Source organism: Thermobia domestica, chromosome 10 (assembly GCF_964235325.1).
Source record: "Thermobia domestica chromosome 10, izTheDome1.hap1.1, whole genome shotgun sequence".
Taxonomy (NCBI): Eukaryota; Metazoa; Arthropoda; class Insecta; order Zygentoma; family Lepismatidae; genus Thermobia; species Thermobia domestica.
The window spans coordinates 189,778,053-189,800,096 of NC_137463.1; positions in this window are offsets into that span (position 1 = coordinate 189,778,053).

Sequence of the window (22,044 nt, forward strand, 5' to 3'; positions counted from 1 at the left end):
TTGTTACAACGCCCTGTAAAGCTATAAGCAATTACGGCTAAGAATTAAACGTGAGATTAAAATTGCGAGTACTATGTATTGTAATTAAACAAAAAATATACAATAAGTAAACTACAAGCAAATTATATATTTAACAACCTGAGCGCTCAAAATGATTACTCTCAATTTAACTTTTATTTTCTTAAGATCATTTACTTTGATCAGGTGGCTTTTTCAATTTGTAAGAATGATTCTTTCTCAATTCTACTTACAGTTTGCGCTGGCGGCATGGAATGAGAGTAGGGAATAATTTATAACACTCGCGTTTCACTGCGCACTACACAAGGAGGGTAGGGATTCAGTCAGCCGCAGTCTCCTCTTCTGGGCCGTTTTTTCCACAGAAATCTGGTTTCCAAATACCATCCAGTAGTTCATGTGTGATACGAAAGAAAGCATCCAATAGTTATGCTGTTCACAATAGAATTATCGTTTGGAAGTGCTCCTGCCAAGGTCCACTGACTGCATCAAATTACGTTTAAAACTAGCTGGCTAGCCCTTTTTCTTTTCGGCTACAACAACTCATAAAATCACAAAATGAATTTAGATTCAAGGCTCGTTCTATAACTACACAACACCGACACTTGGTTCCTTTTACTTCAACTTTTTAGGAACAACAACGGGCACAAAGCTCTGGGAACTTAAAATCAGGTCGACGGGCTGGATGCGAGCCCGTGTAAAAGCCTACTCTACGTGCAGGACGCACGACAGGTGCGAAGGCACCCCTGCCTAACCGAGTCTCTTGTTTTCTGATACTGTTCTAAAATAGATTGCAATTCTTGCATTATACGTCTACCTATGACTATAATTCGTCGTCTATCATCTGTGCGCACTTCTGCCGTAACGTCAAATGTAAATGGCCGCCTTTGTACGGTGAAAGTAACTTCTTTCGGAATATTCGAATTTTTATTTCTGTCTGGTGAACCAAAACATTCGAATTGATTAACCCTACGCCAAGTGATATAATTGGTTTCTTCACTCTTATCTATATATATATCAAAAAAATTTCCGTCTATGGTTACGTTAATGGACCTCATGATTTTTTTTTAAAGCTGAAATCTAAAATGCTCTAAGTTCACTGAGAGTTTCCTGATATTTCTCAAATGGTTATTAATTTATTTTAACATATTTTAACACACATTTATATAATTATTTTCATACAACATTCTTAACATTTAACACTTATATGAATAACCAAGGTGCAAACATAATATTAAGTCAGTGTTGATGTGTGTGTTTCGCTATGATCAGCTGATTGGTGTTTGTTCGTCTGCTACTTGTAACTACGTAACTCAAATTCTTACTGTTATCGGGTTTTAATAAATGAACACTAATATATTTGAATACAATTCTATCCGAAGATTAAACTAGGTCGTGTCACGGTTTAGCCATTTCGGGTGTAACCGTTATTTACGTCGTGGTTCGGAATAACTTTTATTTCTCATATATTCCCCCTTTTCTTAGTTGTGATTCCCAGTTACGCCATGACGAATACGATTACTGCCCATGCCTACAGTTTCAACTTACGATGACTGGGAACATGGCAGATGAAAATGTAAGCAACGTAAAGTTTGTTGTTAGGCTACACGTATAAAGAAAATTAAGTATTAAGCATATGACAAATGATAAAATCACTTTTTGATAAAAGAAATATAATATTACTATATGAGCATAAATATTACATGCATTTACGTTTTCAATATATTCACAATTAACAATTTAGTACTAATAACACGATGGTGGCGTGGCTTTACTAATAAATAACGTGGTGGCGTAAAATGTTAGTAAACTCACGTGTTTCTTCGGCTAGCCTGTCGATGTTGCGCCTTCGATGTCCTGTATTCGAGTATATCCGCTATTTCTGAAGTTGAAGTTCCAAGGTTGAGTCCAATCGTTTCTTCTTCACTAAGTTTTCCGGGTAACGCTATGCGTATGTTATCAACTTCATGTCCTCAATCAAATCGTGTTTTAAGGCTCAGCTTACGTTCACAATAATAAAGGATACTCCAATTGATTAGTGGTATGACAATGTTCTCTTGAATAACAATTACGTTTAACTTCCAACACTAATTAATAAACTGTTAAACTGATAGTGCATGCCTCTTTATCACAATCGAGCTGCAACTCAAAACGAACGGGCTACATTCTAAGCAGCAAGGTACGCTGCTCTTCAGAGAAGGGCGTGCTACGACGCGAAAACTGGGAGTAAGTAGGCTCCCTCAAACTGTCCACAGCAGACTGAATGCTTTGTCCAATTCACTCTTGTATACATGTTCTCGGGGCTGGAGGCCCCCGACGATGACGTATAATACCAAGTTCACACTCTTTGGCTGAAGAAGTGCGGACATTCTAAATAATCAAATCAGCGTTGAGCACTGACAAGAAGTAAAGTGTTTTTGCGACTTTCCCGTTTTTCTGGACTCAGAGAGCGTTCACAAAGGAAATCACTGTCTCTGCAACGGATGCCCACATATGGTTACAAAATCTTGCCCGGGCTCACCAACACAGATGAAGAGACATACCAAAGCGATGACAAAAGAGTTTCTAGAACATTTGGATCTATACGAGGGTTGGTTAATAAAGTTTAAATAAGTCTATTTTCCTATATTTCTTTGAAATTCGACAAAAATGAGCTGTAGGACGGTGACATAGCCCTCCAGGCAAGTGGTACGTTTTGTCGCTTGTCATTATTTAAAGTTGTTTTAGAAAACCCTTCACAAGCATCCCTCAGGGTAATTGGTACGTTTTGTCGGTGGTATGTTTTGTCGCTAGTACGTTTTGTCGCGTATTCGTGAAAGATGGCGTTCAAGATCCCTAATCAGTCCAAACAAGACCAGCGTGCCGTAATCCAGTTTCTGAGTGCTGAAGGTTGTCAACCAACTGAAGTGTTCCGGCGTATGAAAGACGTATATGGTGATGCATGCGTCTCCAAAACAACAGTGGTGGACTGGGCCAGAATGTTTCGGAAGGGGCATGCACTGGCGGCGGTTGGACGTTAAAAGTGTGTGTGTGGGGGGGGGGAGGGGCAAGACATGATCTGAATATTTGCATATCAATGTTAGTCTTCCTGGTTGCTTGTAACACTTTGTTTGACGAAAGGTTGTATAACTATTAGTGTATTGTCTTTTTCAGTTAAAATACCGTGTATCGTGTTCCATATTTTAAGTAAATTAACAAGAGCAACGGAAGTAGATACTATCCTTTATACGCTTGAACAATGAAAGTATAAGAAGAGATTTGGTTTCTTGCTCATGAACATCTTAAAATTCTGTCTGGAAAATTGTGTGATTAGAGCAGGGGCCTAATTAGTGACAAAGTTGCAAAACAAATAAATAGAGAGGAGAATATTAATCAAATAATCAAAGTAATGAATAATGAGGCTTAAGTTATATTGAAACTGGGAATTAATGAAGAACTTACATTGTTAATTCCACGCATGCTATTACATTTGTTATTACTCTTAGAAAAACAGAGAATACTACAAGCATATGCCACGACATTTAAAGAAATACTTTTGCAGCTTCCCGAAACATTGATTACCATTAGGTACAGTTTTCACTTTCTTGGAATACATTAAAACTTAACAATACTCAGAGTCAGTCCACATTCCAGTTAAACAAAATTCCAGTAAAACCTAGAATTATGTTGAATTCACTAAATTCAATTGTATATACAAAATTGTATATGTTCACCCCTAAACTCGTATATTACACTGCAAAACAATGGAAAAGGTAGAAGTTGTTTCTTCTTACCCTCTTTTTAATTAATATTCCTTACTGAGCTCCTTCGTGGCTAAGCGGTAGCGTACGCGCCTTTGACGTGCGAAACTCGGGTTCGATTCCCGGCGGGAGCTCATGTGGTTCGAATTCCACGTTAAACATTAGGTCCAAGTCTCATACATGCTGAGTGGGATGTTGAACTTAAAAAATCAAATCAAAATATGCCTTACTATTAGAAAAAAGAAAAGACATTTCAGGAACTGTCGATTTTTGTGCAACTAAAGAGCAACTTGTGAAGGACTTTTTTTTTTTTTTTTTTTTTGCTAAATGTTATCTCAATTATTTCCAAAGCAGCTGACTAACATATCGAGCCCTTGTAAGAAGAAATGAAAGTACGCTCGAATTGTGGCGCTCCAATAGGTTAATTTTTGGGCCATTTTTCGTGACAATTAAAACGCAATTCCTGTAACTTTCTTAACTTCACAAGAAGACAACCAATACGTACTCACGAAACGGCAAATATTTTATGGCACCATTTTTATTCTATGAACTAATAATACATACAAAACTTTATATTTCCAAATGAAACTATATACATTAATGGGTCATTTCAAAAAAGTGGGGGGAAATTGCCCCCTTGGCCCCCACTAATCGCTGCCCATGGGGGCGTGAACAAACCACTGATTATCCCCGTCCTGGTCAAGCCCATGTTGTTGCCATAGAAGACACGCGTGAAAAGGTGAATGAGGCTATAGCTGCGGATAGACGCATTAGTATTCAATCCAAAGCAAATGGGTTAAACATGAGTTATGGTACTGCTCAGAAAGTGTGAAACATCTGGGGTATCATAAAGTGTGCGCGCAGTGGATCCGCAGGGTGTTGACGGAAGACCAAAAGTTGGAGCGTATGGGTTGCGCCATTGAACATTTGTTACATTATCATTTAGAAGGTAACGACTTCTTGCTGCACATTGTTGCTGAGGATGAAATTTGGTGTCATCATTTTGAACCGAGTTCAAAGTCTTCCAGTATGCAGTGGAAACATCTCATTTCCACGTCCCAAAAAGTTCAAGACAGAACCGTCTATTGTCTTTGATTGTCATGGACCATTATTGCTCGACTTCAAAGAACCAAGACAGTCCATCAACGCCGCACGCTACTGTCAGACCTTGACACAGTTACGGAAAGCCATCAAAAACAAAAGTCCTGGCTTATTGACCGCTGGAGCCATTGTATTGCATGACAACGCGCGTCCACACGTTGCAAACCAAGTGCAGGATTTGTTTCAACGATTCAAGTCGAAAATGTTGCGACACCCTTCCTACAGCACTGACCTTTCATCTTGTGACTTTCACATCTTTGGGCCTCTAAAGAAGGCATTGAATATTTCAGTCTGACGCTGAGGTTCAGGACGCTGTGCGTGATTGGTTTGATAGTCAACCGTCCAAATTTTACATGGACGGCATTTGTAAGTTAGTCACAGTGGGACAAGTGTCTCAACGCTCATGGTGACTTCTTCTGATAATATGGTGATGAACTATAATATGGTTGGATCGCCCCCCCTAAATTCTACCACTCCCCTGCATTTTTGGACTGACTACTGGCCTGGTTCTTCCCCTTCTGTAGCTAGGTCCAAACAGTTCGAGCAGCGCCAGACAGGCTTGCCCTGCCGTGGTACTCCGAATCCTGTCGGCCTATGCTTATGCATCGCAGAATACGGTGTTCTAATACATCATCGCTAACCATGTGCTTAGTTTTCAGCAATTGGAATGTCGATTATGGGGAAATATTGATCAAACTCCAGCAAATATTTTAAGATATTCAACGAGAAAATAGACCGAAAAATGTAAAGAAAAAAATGGTTATCCGGAATGTGCGCTCAAAGTTGTGAACCAGGTGACTTTTACTCTCGAGGAAACCGCTGTTTGCATACATCATCTCTAGCCGATTGTTTGTTTTTTGGTCACATTTCTCGCGAAATACCGTAAAATATTGTCTGAAGTTTGGTCACTATTTTCAAACAATCGCCATTGAAATCCGTTGAAAATTTTAGAAAAATGGCTAGCGATGAAATATTGAAACACCGTCTTCCACAATGGATACCATGATGTCTATGGGTTTTCTCGGGGCACTCCTGTTTCCTCCCTCCCCATTCCATCAATATTCCATCATCATTCACTTGCTCTAATCATCGTCTTCCTTAGCCTAAAGGGTATAATCATCGGATGTTTAACTGAAATATTTCATTTTTCCACAATGCACAGAGGCCGGCTGGGTTGGGAGTCGCGTTGAAGTTAGTCCCGCGGCAAAGCGTTTCGGAGACAAATGTCATTGTTTAATGTTTAGGTGGACACATAGAAAGTGACATTTGAATGACAATACAGTTGGTTTCAAATAAATGTTGTTAGCCTATTTATCCGGTGTTTCAAATAGGATACAATTTGCAAGTTGTAAGACGCCATTACCCATCACCCTTCCCCCAATAAGTTCCCTTATCTTGCAAAATGCATACGTTTTGACCTCACCATTCCATCGAGTACCCAAGAAAACACTCCAGTACCAAAAATGAAGCGTGTATCTCAAAAAATGGTTTCTTCAAACTTTTTTTCAAATTCTGTTCAATTTTGAAATTTTAACGCCCATAATTCGAACAAGCTTGCGAAAGAATTTCTCCGGTTGCCTAATTGTTTCATATGTAAAAAGGTGTCGACTGAGCATAGTATCAATATGAAGTCAGAGTAACACCCCACGACCTTCCCTAATAAGTGGAATTAATTACTATTTTCCACTAACGGGTTCAGGCAACTATTCGTGTATGTATGAAAGCTCAAAAACACATATAGATTATTTTTAAGAAGATATAATATTTTACCTAAGCAAATTAAGTTTCAGCAAAAATAAATAAAGAAAGGAAAGAAAAGAAGAAAAAAGAAAGAACACATTAGGCTACATATTTAACGTTCAAAATGATCGTCAAAATAAACTATCTTTGTATTATTATTATCTTTGTATTACGTGGAAACAAACAGTTAAAAATTGAAAAGCGCTAAGCTGTTTCTTCAATTTATTCTCCCTTTCTCTTTGCTTCCTTTGGCTCTTCGATCTTTTACTTAGAGTTGGATTCTTCTTTTATATATGATTCCTTCCGTTTCCCCATTTTCCACTTTTATTAACTATAATAGTTTTGTCACAATTCACAGGTTCCGTCTCTGGACTTGAAACGCTAACAAGGAAATTTCTACTACTGTGACTGCAACAGTACACATGTAAGTTTGGCAACGAAGCATTATGGCGTCCTGCGTAAGCATGAGATTCAGCCGCTAAAACTAGTTCCGTAAACACAAAATAATATTTAGATAAAATGTAAAACATAACACGAAAAACGATAATATAATATCCATATTCCGTAATGAGACAACTACTTGTAAAATAATTTATGCTCGTAAGTAAAAATTTCATAAAACTGAGCACAGGAGTAGCAAAATCTAACAGCAAGCGCCATCTTGCGTACTCATCTTAAAACTGATCAAGTTTTCCTTTTATATATCACTTTTTGAGCTAACAGAATACATAAGTACAGAAAATAGTATCTCATGTTGTAGCTGACGCATAACTTTATTTTATAGTGTAATACTTATAATATGTGCCATTTCTTTACGCGTTGGTTAAGGCAATGAACTAATGCGTATACTGACTTCCGGGTGGTGATCTTAAGGCAATGGGCCGATAATTTTGAACGTCATGGTTGTCACAGTTGCTTTTTGATATTGGTGAGATATTCGAAATTTTCCACTTAGATGGGATTACTTACAAGTACGTGAATTTCAGCTCAAGTCGTCTTTCTTTGCGTAGAAACCTCTGGTTACTGCTTTAGAAACAGTAATAGGGGCCCGAAACCGTAAGTCTTGAAGATAACCCACTAACGACAAAGTAAATGAAAATTAGGGAAATAAAAAGGCAGAATGGAAAAACCCTTCCTGTAGTTTAACGCCCAGGCTTTTTTTTTTTTTTTTGCATCAACTAACACTTAGAACACAACTTGGATCAAGAAAACAAAATGATGTTTCTTTTCACCGCATTCCTTACATGTATTTTAAGAAGTCGATTGCAGGATTAACTTTTGAATTGAATGATATGTTTAGCAATTAAAAAGTGCGTAGATCATACCCCCTCTCCCCCAAAAATGTTTTCCGTATTGCTATAAAATATCTGTACATCTACAAATAAATCTACAGACTTGGCAACGCTTGAAAGAAGCTGAAAACTCAAGACATTGATTTCCTAACCAACGCCTTGGATCACACAAGCACGAGGTGAGAAACACGAAGCGCATGCGTAATAGGAGTCTTCTAAAGCAGTGAAAATTCAGCCAAAGCGTTGCCAACGACTTACTCGCAGAGTTGCCTCCTCAAAACATGACGGAGACTGCACAGCACTTCTCTGTTCTTTTGCACTTCAACAGTTGATTCTGTCTCGTTGAAAATAAAAAATCCCAAGCTCTGACGATTCGTTTAATTAAATTAAAATACTCTTTTCTTCATTTTTCGTTGGGCCTTAACAAACGACTTGCACACCCAGAGTAGACGCTACTGATTACAAATCTGCTGGCTTTAACACAACACAAAAATTATGTTTTAGTTAGTGCTATATGGCATAGCTGTTACAATTACTTGCTGCCTTTTTCATACTTAACTTAGATTTCGCCGTAACATAGATTTTTCTGAGGTGGGGGGTAAGCATTAATATTTGGGCCCCTAGAAAAACTACTTTGGGCTCCTCTATTTGGGCCGTATTTAGGTTTCCTCTTATTTCTTGTGGTCCTCCAGAGCCTGCGGAACCTCCCGCACCGCAAGGCCTGCGGGGCGTTAGTTACGCACCTGGGCCCGTTCCATACATGACAGATGAATTTAGGGGACAATATTGACAAATCTCAAAGCCATACGAATAAATATTATTTCTAGGGCCGCTAATAGTAGACATTTTTTTTTTTTTTACTGAAATAGGCCTACGACTCATTTTTGCTTTATTTACTTTTGTATGCTGTTTTGTTAACGTAATGAACCTGTTTGATGCTTCATTTATAATGTCATGTTCGTATCGTATATAGAATAAGCAAATTTTGTCTTAAAGTGGGTCCCCTCGAATGGCGGGGAGTTTCCCACAAGTTATGGGCCTGGTGTTACGATCAGCAAAAGTTACACGATAGATATGTAATGAGGCCCTTGGGAGATTTATTTAATATCGGATTCGAAGCTTAAGAAGCAGAGGTGGTTTCACAAGATCCCGATTATTTTCAGTATTCAGAGGGTGAAAGTATTAATGCTGATTGAACTGATTCACGTTGAGTATAGGGCATTTCCAGACAAATAACCTGTTATCGAAAAAATGAAACTGCTGGCATGCACATCTGTAATACATAATTTGAAAGCTAATTTCATATAGAATCCAGATCAGAACAGCTTAATTAAATACAATTTGTATGCCACTGTCAAATAATGCTAATTAAATAATAGATTATTCTAGTGATTAAAACAGGCAAATTGTATATTGAGTTATATACTAATATAAAGAGGGATTGACGGCAAGATTTTACCAAAATGGATATATCTGATACACTGTGATCAGTATTTCATAAATCAAGTAGCAAAATGAATATAGTGTGTGTAAATATAATTATCTTCCAAATTAAATAAGTACTATTTACATTTGTGTCAGTCCGGAACATATACCAGATATTTTTAATTTTATATAGCTTGCCTGTATGTTTACGAATTTTAAAAGTATTTCATATTTTCTGTCTCCTTTAAACAATCTTTCAAATGAGCCATACGACTTTACTGTAGCTTCTCACATAACCTAGTAAACTGTGTTCCGGACTGACCAAGTGTGTGTTCCGGACTGAGAGATCTTTTTATTTTCCTGTCAGGAATTGTTTTTGCTCTCCAATCTTATGAAAAATTCTGCTGGGTAAACATCTAGCTTGTATTTCAGAGCTTCTTATTTATATTTGGTCAATTTACAATTACAGAAGCATTTTGCAATTCAATATGTGCTGGATGAACTGACTGGTAATATTCCTGATTGTTTGAGCCATAATTTCATAAAACGTCAAAACGCAACATATTTTGCTAACAGCAAAGCACACATTCCTCGTGGAACCATGGTTTTACAGATGGATTTTGCTGAAAATTTCACCTGTAAAGAACAGAATGAAATCCAGTCACTTCAATGAGATAACGAACAAGTGTTATTCTTTACGTCGTGGTTCCTGGATAATGACGGTCAGCGACAGCAAATGAATTTTGCTCTTGTTTCGAATTCTTTGGAACACGAAAAATATGTAGTACGTGTTTACCTTTAGAAAATTCTGCTCTTGAAAATCAGGGTGTATTCCGTAAAGGAATGGCATCAACTTTGAAAAATCTTCTCTGACGGTGTATCTAGCCACTTTTGGCAGAAGTTTATGTTTGCAGCTATAACAAGAATGCTGAAACATTTGATGTGGAATGGAACTTTTTTTTTTTTTTTTTTTTTGCAATCTTCCACAGGAAACGAACTGTAGATGGTATAGGAGGTAATGTAAAGGGGATTGCAAAAAGAGCCTTACTCTACTAGAAATGCACATGATTTCGTGAAACAAGTTGAAAACAGGGTGATGCATATCAATGTTTCTGAAGTGCCAGTGGATGAAATTGAAGCTAAGAGAATGTGGTGGCCATTCCAAGACCGTGTGAGAATCACTCCTTCAAGGTAATAGGATATTGCCAGAGTGAATACGCCAGAGTAGTAGGCCCCCGCGTATGGCCGATTTGACCTTGAACTCATTTTTGTGACGTCATAGGTCAAAGGTCAATGACCTTGGCCCAGGGTCAATGACCTAGGGGTACCTAGGACCACCCCCTCTAAATTTTGGCAGGGGTACCTTGGCCCACACCCTAAATTTTGGCAGGGGTACATAGGACCACTCCCCTTAAATTTTGGAAATTGCCAAATCTAAAAATTTGGTATGGTAGCCTAGGACCATAGTATGTACCTCTATTAGTATTGGGTGTCTATGTTGTTCCCTTTCATGGGTAAAAAATTGCCAAAAATTCAAATTTCGGAGGTTTTTGACCTAATTTATCCCCTTTGATGAGGTGTTATTACCCTATATGGTTGTATGGGCGTATACAGGGGTCCATTACCTTTCATAAGACATGGGTATATTAATGCACCCCTTTAAATTTTTGGGAGGGGTACCTTGGCCCACCCCTTCAATTTTGGAAATTGCCCAATTTCAACATTGGGTATTATAGTACAGGACCCTAATATGTACTATGATAAATTTGGGTGGTCCACCTCATTCCCTTTTAGGGGTACATAGGACCACCCCCTTAAATTTTGGAAATTGCCAAATCTAAAAATTTGGTGTGGTAGCCTAGGACCATAGTATGTACCTCTATCAGTATTGTGTGTCTATGTCGTTCCCTTTCATGTGTAAAAAATTGCCAAAAATTTAAATTTCGGGGTTTTTTGACCTAATTTATCCCCTTTGATGAGGTATTATTACCCTATATAGTTATATGGACGTATACAGGGGTCCATTACTTTTCATAACATATGGGTATATTAATGCACCCCTTCAAAAATTTGGGAGGGGTACCTTGGCCCACCCCTTAAATTTTGGAAATTGACCAATTTAAACATTGGGTATTATAGTACAGGACCCTAATATGTATCATGATAAATTTGGGCGGTCCACCTTGTTTCCTTCCAGGGGCACAAAATTGCCAAAATATAAACGTAAGCAATACGTTATACCACGTGTTTGATTTTTGGTCGATTTTATCCCCTTTGATGAGATGTTATTACCTTATATGGTTATATGGTCATGTATAGGGGTCCATTACCTTTCATAAGATATCGGTATATTTGTACACTCCTTTAAAAATTTGGGAGGGGTACCTTGGCCCACCCCTTAAATTTTGGAAATTGACCAATTTAAACATTTGGTATTATAGTACCGGACCTTAACATGTATTATGATAAATTTGGGTGTTTCACCTCGTTCCCTTTTAGGGGTACAAAATTGTCAAAAATATAAACGTAAGCAATACGTTGTACCACGTGTTTGGTCTTTTGGCCCAATTTATCCTCTTGGATGATGTTCTATTACCTTATATGGTTATATGGTTATGTATAGGGGTCTATATCCTTTCATAAGACATAGGTACATTTGTGCACTCCTTTAAAAATTTGGGAGGGGTACTTTGGCCCACCCCTTAAATTTTGGAAATTGACCAATTTAAACATTGGGTATTATGGTACATGACCCTAATATGTATCATGATAAATTTGGGCGGTCCACCTCGTTTCCTTCCAGGGGCACAAAATTGCCAAAATATAAACGTAAGCAATACGTTATACCACGTGTTTGATTTTTGGTCGATTTTATCCCCTTTGATGAGATGTTATTACCTTATATGGTTATATGGTCATGTATAGGGGTCCATTACCTTTCATTAGATATCGGTATATTTGTACACTCCTTTAAAAATTTGGGAGGGGTACTTTGGCCCACCCCTTAAATTTTGGAAATTGACCAATTTAAACATTGGGTATTATAGTACAGGATCCTAATATGTATTATAATAAATTTGGGTGGTCCACCTCGTTCCCTTTTAGGCCCTTAAATTTTGGAAATTGACCAATTTAAACATTTGGTATTATAGTACCGGACCTTAACATGTATTATGATAAATTTGGGTGTTTCACCTCGTTCCCTTTTAGGGGTACAAAATTGTCAAAAATATAAACGTAAGCAATACGTTGTACCACGTGTTTGGTCTTTTGGCCCAATTTATCCTCTTGGATGATGTTCTATTACCTTATATGGTTATATGGTTATGTATAGGGGTCTATATCCTTTCATAAGACATAGGTACATTTGTGCACTCCTTTAAAAATTTGGGAGGGGTACTTTGGCCCACCCCTTAAATTTTGGAAATTGACCAATTTAAACATTGGGTATTATGGTACATGACCCTAATATGTATCATGATAAATTTGGGCGGTCCACCTCGTTTCCTTCCAGGGGCACAAAATTGCCAAAATATAAACGTAAGCAATACGTTATACCACGTGTTTGATTTTTGGTCGATTTTATCCCCTTTGATGAGATGTTATTACCTTATATGGTTATATGGTCATGTATAGGGGTCCATTACCTTTCATTAGATATCGGTATATTTGTACACTCCTTTAAAAATTTGGGAGGGGTACTTTGGCCCACCCCTTAAATTTTGGAAATTGACCAATTTAAACATTGGGTATTATAGTACAGGATCCTAATATGTATTATAATAAATTTGGGTGGTCCACCTCGTTCCCTTTTAGGGGTACAAAATTGTCAAAATATAAACGTAAGCAATACGTTGTACCACGTGTTTGGTCTTTTGGCCCAATTTATCCTCTTGGATGAGGTCCTATTACCTTATATGGTCATGTATAGGGGTCCATTACCTATCATAAGACATAGGTACATTTGTGCACTCTTTAAATTTTTTTGGGAGGGGTACTTTGGCCCACCCCTTAAATTTTGGAAATTGCTCATTTTATATATTTGGTATTATAGTACTGGACCCTAACATGTATTATGATAAATTTGGGTAGTTCACCTTGTTCTCTTTCATGCGTAAAAAAAATTGCCAAATTTTACTACAACCACGTGTTTGGTATTTTGGTTCACCCCTTGGATGAGGTCCTATTACCTTATATGATTATATGGTTATGTATATTGGTCCATTCCCTATTATAAGACATGGGTATATTGATGCACCCTTTAAAAAATTTGGGATGGGTATCTTGACTCATCCACTCAGTTTTAGAAATTGATTAATATAAGCATTTGGTATCTTCGTACAGGTCTTCAATATGTACCACTATAAATTTGGATGGTCCACATCGTTCCCTTTCATGGGTAAAGAACTACCAAAAATCAAATTTCGGATGTTATTGACCCCTATTTAATACGTTATATGGTTTATTACCTCTATATGTTTATGTTCTCTTTTAAATTTGGGAATTATCAAATAACAAAATTCGGTAAACGTTTTCTAGGACCCATTGGTATTCCTCTTATGGCCAAATATTCAAAATTTAAAGGTTATTGACCGGCTTTATTATTGAATAAGTACAGGATTTATTACTTTTTCATAAGACACAGGTGTATTTGTGTACCAATCTTAAATTTTGGGAGGGGTACATTTCTTATTGTCATATCAATAATTGGTAATTGTTCTTTGGGTAAATCATTGTGATCACGTGATCAGTTATTGACCTATGATGGGATTAGGAGTCCAGGACATTGGTACATTGAAACTTTGTAGAATAATTTGAGAATGCGTCATTGGTATTGATTATTACAGCCAAATATAAACGTAAGCAAGACGTTGTACCACGTGATTGACCTTGATGAGGTAGTGTACAGGGATACATAGCTAACCTTATTGAAACTTATGACTCATAGTCTTAAGGGAATACATGCTACAACACTGGCAAAGTTATTGTTGATGCAATTTGATTGGCTGATCACTATCTTTCGTGCAATCTGATTGGTTGATCACTATCTTTCGTGCAATCTGATTGGTTGATCACTATCTTTCGTGCAATCTGATTGGTTGATGAGTTTTAAATCTTTGCTGTATTCAGTTTTAAGTTTTGTTTTACATTTAAAAATCTTGTTTTCGTTCAACATTTTGCACTCAATGATAAATATGATCAAAACCGTTTATTTGTTAATCGAATAGTTAAAAACCGGATAAAGTTTGACGGTTAACCGTGAAACGTAAAAAATTTTTTAGTTTGAAAATTTTTTGTTTGAAAGTTTTTGTTTGAAAATTCTTGCTTTCAATTTTTTTGTTTGAATTTTTTGTTTCAGAATTTTGTTTGAAATTTGTTTCAAAATTTTTTGTTTGAAAATTTTTTTGTTTGAAATTTTTTTGTTGCAAAATTTTGTTTGAAAATTTTTTGTTTAAAATTTTTTGTTCGAAATTTTTTCGTTTAAATTTTTTTTTGCAAATTTTTGTTTGAAAATTTTGTTTAAAATTTTTTGTTTGAAATTTTTCGTTTCCAAATTTTTTGTTTGAAATTTTTTGTTTCAAAATTTTGTTTGAAATTTTTTTCGCTTCAAAATTTTGTTTGAATTTTTTTTTTGGTTTGAAATTTTTTGTTTGAATTCTTTTTTTTTGTTTCAAAATTTTGTTTCAAAGATTTTTGTTTGAAATTTTTGTTTCAAAGTTTGAGTTGACATTTTTAAAAGTTTGTGCACTTATTAGTAAAGAACTGGAACTGTTTAGAACAAAAACCTCTGGCAACATTGTGGTGCAATAGTACACGTCAGAACCTGGGGTTGTACTTGAAATGAAAAAACACAATTCATTGAAATGGATCATTTTATTACACTCCACATACATCCATACCAGATAGTGGTTCTGGATATTGTCGATACAATGTATTTTGAACTTCTTGCACTAGTTTGTCTTTAGCATATAATTTTAATTCCAGTTGAAGTCTTTTAAGGTCTAATGCAATATCAATTGGTGGAAACTCAATGTCCATTTGATCACAAATAAACTGTTTATCAATACAGGTATGCACCCACGAACGATGTTGACAACCATCACAATATCTAGATACATGTTGTACAATATGCATAACACATTTTTCAAAATAGTACTTTTTCAGGAATATACTTGTTTTGTTGCACACTTCCACTGCATGTTTCACACACGGAAATACGCTGATGAATTTGTTCCATTCTGTTTCCGTTAGATACACCATATTGCGAGGGACATAAAATGTACTCTTTTTACGTAACAGCACCATCTTCTCTTCGAGGACTGTACGTAGCACCACTTCATGATTTGAGCCTAATGATTTGACTATGGTCACATTTAGCTCATCATGAAAATAATCGTTCATTTGGTCGATTCGTGAACATAATATTTGCCATTCTTCACAGGTCAGTTGTACACCAAATTGTTCTGCTTTGCCCAATCGAATCACAGGTTCAAATGTTCTAGCACTGATACCAATCATTACATGTTTTGTTTGAAATATATTTATTGGATAATAGCTTGCGAAGATGAACTCTTTATCGTTAGAAGTACACATCTTTCCTCCTGAAAAGCACTTGCTCAAATGATTTCGTGGGATGACACTGTATTTGCTGGTTTATAGTTATTGCTGACGTCATTGGAAAGGAATGTGCTGATTCATGATTTCATCACAGTTACTGACGTCATGCCGACCAACCACATTGGAAACACATGAAAAGTGTGGTGTATGCTGCTTCTGTCAGCGATATCAACGACTTCGAACAGCGTATCCATAACGCCTTGAGCACAAAATGAAGTTTTGTTAAATGGCACGGAACACAAATTATAGCATGTAGAAAATCTAATTATGATTAGAACCATACCCGTGAAGTCATGATTTACCATCTTGCCAACATTTGAAGATAGGCCTATATGAATTCCTACATGAATTTCGGATATTGAAGAGTGCATACATTGCCAAAACACTGCGGAACAGCAACACTGAAAAACTGATTACCAATAATTTGTGAGGTGATACAATATTACGTGCATCAGAAACGTGAGCCTCCTAATCAATTGCCAATCCAAGAGCATGCATCATTTCAGTTGTGTATGTTGTGTTTGATACTATTCTGATTTTCCACTTGGGCAAACCTGCTTCGACACTGTGCTTCGTCCATTATTTCCGTGCTTCAGTGATTATATTATTGTTTGTGGTCTCATATTTTGGTCTTAACTAGTTAGAATCGTGTACTGTATGTTCTCTTCTACATCTGATATTCATATAGGAATTCATATAGGCCTATCTTCAAACGTTGGCAACACTGTACATCACGACTTCACAGGTATGATTCTACCCCTAATTAGATTTTCTAGATGTTATAATTTGTGTTCCTTGCCATTTAACAAAACTTCATTTTGTGCTCAAGGCGTTATGGATACGCTGTTCGAAGTCGTTGATATCGCTGACAGAAGCAGCATACACCACACTTTTCATGTGTTTCCAATGTGGTTGGTCGGCATGACGTCAGTAACTGTGATGAAATCATGAATCAGCACATTCCTTTCCAATGACGTCAGCAATAACTATAAACCAGCAAATACAGTGTCATCCCACGAAATCATTTGAGCAAGTGCTTTTCAGGAGGAAAGATGTGTACTTCTAACGATAAAGAGTTCATCTTCGCAAGCTATTATCCAATAAATATATTTCAAACAAAACATGTAATGATTGGTATCAGTGCTAGAACATTTGAACCTGTGATTCGATTGGGCAAAGCAGAACAATTTGGTGTACAACTGACCTGTGAAGAATGGCAAATATTATGTTCACGAATCGACCAAATGAACGATTATTTTCATGATGAGCTAAATGTGACCATAGTCAAATCATTAGGCTCAAATCATGAAGTGGTGCTACGTACAGTCCTCGAAGAGAAGATGGTGCTGTTACGTAAAAAGAGTACATTTTATGTCCCTCGCAATATGGTGTATCTAACGGAAACAGAATGGAACAAATTCATCAGCGTATTTCCGTGTGTGAAACATGCAGTGGAAGTGTGCAACAAAACAAGTATATTCCTGAAAAAGTACTATTTTGAAAAATGTGTTATGCATATTGTACAACATGTATCTAGATATTGTGATGGTTGTCAACATCGTTCGTGGGTGCATACCTGTATTGATAAACAGTTTATTTGTGATCAAATGGACATTGAGTTTCCACCAATTGATATTGCATTAGACCTTAAAAGACTTCAACTGGAATTAAAATTATATGCTAAAGACAAACTAGTGCAAGAAGTTCAAAATACATTGTATCGACAATATCCAGAACCACTATCTGGTATGGATGTATGTGGAGTGTAATAAAATGATCCATTTCAATGAATTGTGTTTTTTCATTTCAAGTACAACCCCAGGTTCTGACGTGTACTATTGCACCACAATGTTGCCAGAGGTTTTTGTTCTAAACAGTTCCAGTTCTTTACTAATAAGTGCACAAACTTTTAAAAATGTCAACTCAAACTTTGAAACAAAAATTTCAAACAAAAATCTTTGAAACAAAATTTTGAAACAAAAAAAAAGAATTCAAACAAAAAATTTCAAACCAAAAAAAAAATTCAAACAAAATTTTGAAGCGAAAAAAATTTCAAACAAAATTTTGAAACAAAAAATTTCAAACAAAAAATTTGGAAACGAAAAATTTCAAACAAAAAATTTTAAACAAAATTTTCAAACAAAAATTTGCAAAAAAAAATTTAAACGAAAAAAATTTCGAACAAAAAATTTTAAACAAAAAATTTTCAAACAAAATTTTGCAACAAAAAAATTTCAAACAAAAAAATTTTCAAACAAAAAATTTTGAAACAAATTTCAAACAAAATTCTGAAACAAAAAATTCAAACAAAAAAATTGAAAGCAAGAATTTTCAAACAAAAACTTTCAAACAAAAAATTTTCAAACTAAAAAATTTTTTACGTTTCACGGTTAACCGTCAAACTTTATCCGGTTTTTAACTATTCGATTAACAAATAAACGGTTTTGATCATATTTATCATTGAGTGCAAAATGTTGAACGAAAACAAGATTTTTAAATGTAAAACAAAACTTAAAACTGAATACAGCAAAGATTTAAAACTCATCAACCAATCAGATTGCACGAAAGATAGTGATCAACCAATCAGATTGCACGAAAGATAGTGATCAACCAATCAGATTGCACGAAAGATAGTGATCAGCCAATCAAATTGCATCAACAATAACTTTGCCAGTGTTGTAGCATGTATTCCCTTAAGACTATGAGTCATAAGTTTCAATAAGGTTAGCTATGTATCCCTGTACACTACCTCATCAAGGTCAATCACGTGGTACAACGTCTTGCTTACGTTTATATTTGGCTGTAATAATCAATACCAATGACGCATTCTCAAATTATTCTACAAAGTTTCAATGTACCAATGTCCTGGACTCCTAATCCCATCATAGGTCAATAACTGATCACGTGATCACAATGATTTACCCAAAGAACAATTACCAATTATTGATATGACAATAAGAAATGTACCCCTCCCAAAATTTAAGATTGGTACACAAATACACCTGTGTCTTATGAAAAAGTAATAAATCCTGTACTTATTCAATAATAAAGCCGGTCAATAACCTTTAAATTTTGAATATTTGGCCATAAGAGGAATACCAATGGGTCCTAGAAAACGTTTACCGAATTTTGTTATTTGATAATTCCCAAATTTAAAAGAGAACATAAACATATAGAGGTAATAAACCATATAACGTATTAAATAGGGGTCAATAACATCCGAAATTTGATTTTTGGTAGTTCTTTACCCATGAAAGGGAACGATGTGGACCATCCAAATTTATAGTGGTACATATTGAAGACCTGTACGAAGATACCAAATGCTTATATTAATCAATTTCTAAAACTGAGTGGATGAGTCAAGATACCCATCCCAAATTTTTTAAAGGGTGCATCAATATACCCATGTCTTATAATAGGGAATGGACCAATATACATAACCATATAATCATATAAGGTAATAGGACCTCATCCAAGGGGTGAACCAAAATACCAAACACGTGGTTGTAGTAAAATTTGGCAATTTTTTTTACGCATGAAAGAGAACAAGGTGAACTACCCAAATTTATCATAATACATGTTAGGGTCCAGTACTATAATACCAAATATATAAAATGAGCAATTTCCAAAATTTAAGGGGTGGGCCAAAGTACCCCTCCCAAAAAAATTTAAAGAGTGCACAAATGTACCTATGTCTTATGATAGGTAATGGACCCCTATACATGACCATATAAGGTAATAGGACCTCATCCAAGAGGATAAATTGGGCCAAAAGACCAAACACGTGGTACAACGTATTGCTTACGTTTATATTTTGACAATTTTGTACCCCTAAAAGGGAACGAGGTGGACCACCCAAATTTATTATAATACATATTAGGATCCTGTACTATAATACCCAATGTTTAAATTGGTCAATTTCCAAAATTTAAGGGGTGGGCCAAAGTACCCCTCCCAAATTTTTAAAGGAGTGTACAAATATACCGATATCTAATGAAAGGTAATGGACCCCTATACATGACCATATAACCATATAAGGTAATAACATCTCATCAAAGGGGATAAAATCGACCAAAAATCAAACACGTGGTATAACGTATTGCTTACGTTTATATTTTGGCAATTTTGTGCCCCTGGAAGGAAACGAGGTGGACCGCCCAAATTTATCATGATACATATTAGGGTCATGTACCATAATACCCAATGTTTAAATTGGTCAATTTCCAAAATTTAAGGGGTGGGCCAAAGTACCCCTCCCAAATTTTTAAAGGAGTGCACAAATGTACCTATGTCTTATGAAAGGATATAGACCCCTATACATAACCATATAACCATATAAGGTAATAGAACATCATCCAAGAGGATAAATTGGGCCAAAAGACCAAACACGTGGTACAACGTATTGCTTACGTTTATATTTTTGACAATTTTGTACCCCTAAAAGGGAACGAGGTGAAACACCCAAATTTATCATAATACATGTTAAGGTCCGGTACTATAATACCAAATGTTTAAATTGGTCAATTTCCAAAATTTAAGGGCCTAAAAGGGAACGAGGTGGACCACCCAAATTTATTATAATACATATTAGGATCCTGTACTATAATACCCAATGTTTAAATTGGTCAATTTCCAAAATTTAAGGGGTGGGCCAAAGTACCCCTCCCAAATTTTTAAAGGAGTGTACAAATATACCGATATCTAATGAAAGGTAATGGACCCCTATACATGACCATATAACCATATAAGGTAATAACATCTCATCAAAGGGGATAAAATCGACCAAAAATCAAACACGTGGTATAACGTATTGCTTACGTTTATATTTTGGCAATTTTGTGCCCCTGGAAGGAAACGAGGTGGACCGCCCAAATTTATCATGATACATATTAGGGTCATGTACCATAATACCCAATGTTTAAATTGGTCAATTTCCAAAATTTAAGGGGTGGGCCAAAGTACCCCTCCCAAATTTTTAAAGGAGTGCACAAATGTACCTATGTCTTATGAAAGGATATAGACCCCTATACATAACCATATAACCATATAAGGTAATAGAACATCATCCAAGAGGATAAATTGGGCCAAAAGACCAAACACGTGGTACAACGTATTGCTTACGTTTATATTTTTGACAATTTTGTACCCCTAAAAGGGAACGAGGTGAAACACCCAAATTTATCATAATACATGTTAAGGTCCGGTACTATAATACCAAATGTTTAAATTGGTCAATTTCCAAAATTTAAGGGGTGGGCCAAGGTACCCCTCCCAAATTTTTAAAGGAGTGTACAAATATACCGATATCTTATGAAAGGTAATGGACCCCTATACATGACCATATAACCATATAAGGTAATAACATCTCATCAAAGGGGATAAAATCGACCAAAAATCAAACACGTGGTATAACGTATTGCTTACGTTTATATTTTGGCAATTTTGTGCCCCTGGAAGGAAACAAGGTGGACCGCCCAAATTTATCATGATACATATTAGGGTCCTGTACTATAATACCCAATGTTTAAATTGGTCAATTTCCAAAATTTAAGGGGTGGGCCAAGGTACCCCTCCCAAATTTTTGAAGGGGTGCATTAATATACCCATATGTTATGAAAAGTAATGGACCCCTGTATACGTCCATATAACTATATAGGGTAATAATACCTCATCAAAGGGGATAAATTAGGTCAAAAAACCCCGAAATTTAAATTTTTGGCAATTTTTTACACATGAAAGGGAACGACATAGACACACAATACTGATAGAGGTACATACTATGGTCCTAGGCTACCACACCAAATTTTTAGATTTGGCAATTTCCAAAATTTAAGGGGGTGGTCCTATGTACCCCTAAAAGGGAATGAGGTGGACCACCCAAATTTATCATAGTACATATTAGGGTCCTGTACTATAATACCCAATGTTGAAATTGGGCAATTTCCAAAATTGAAGGGGTGGGCCAAGGTACCCCTCCCAAAAATTTAAAGGGGTGCATTAATATACCCATGTCTTATGAAAGGTAATGGACCCCTGTATACGCCCATACAACCATATAGGGTAATAACACCTCATCAAAGGGGATAAATTAGGTCAAAAACCTCCGAAATTTG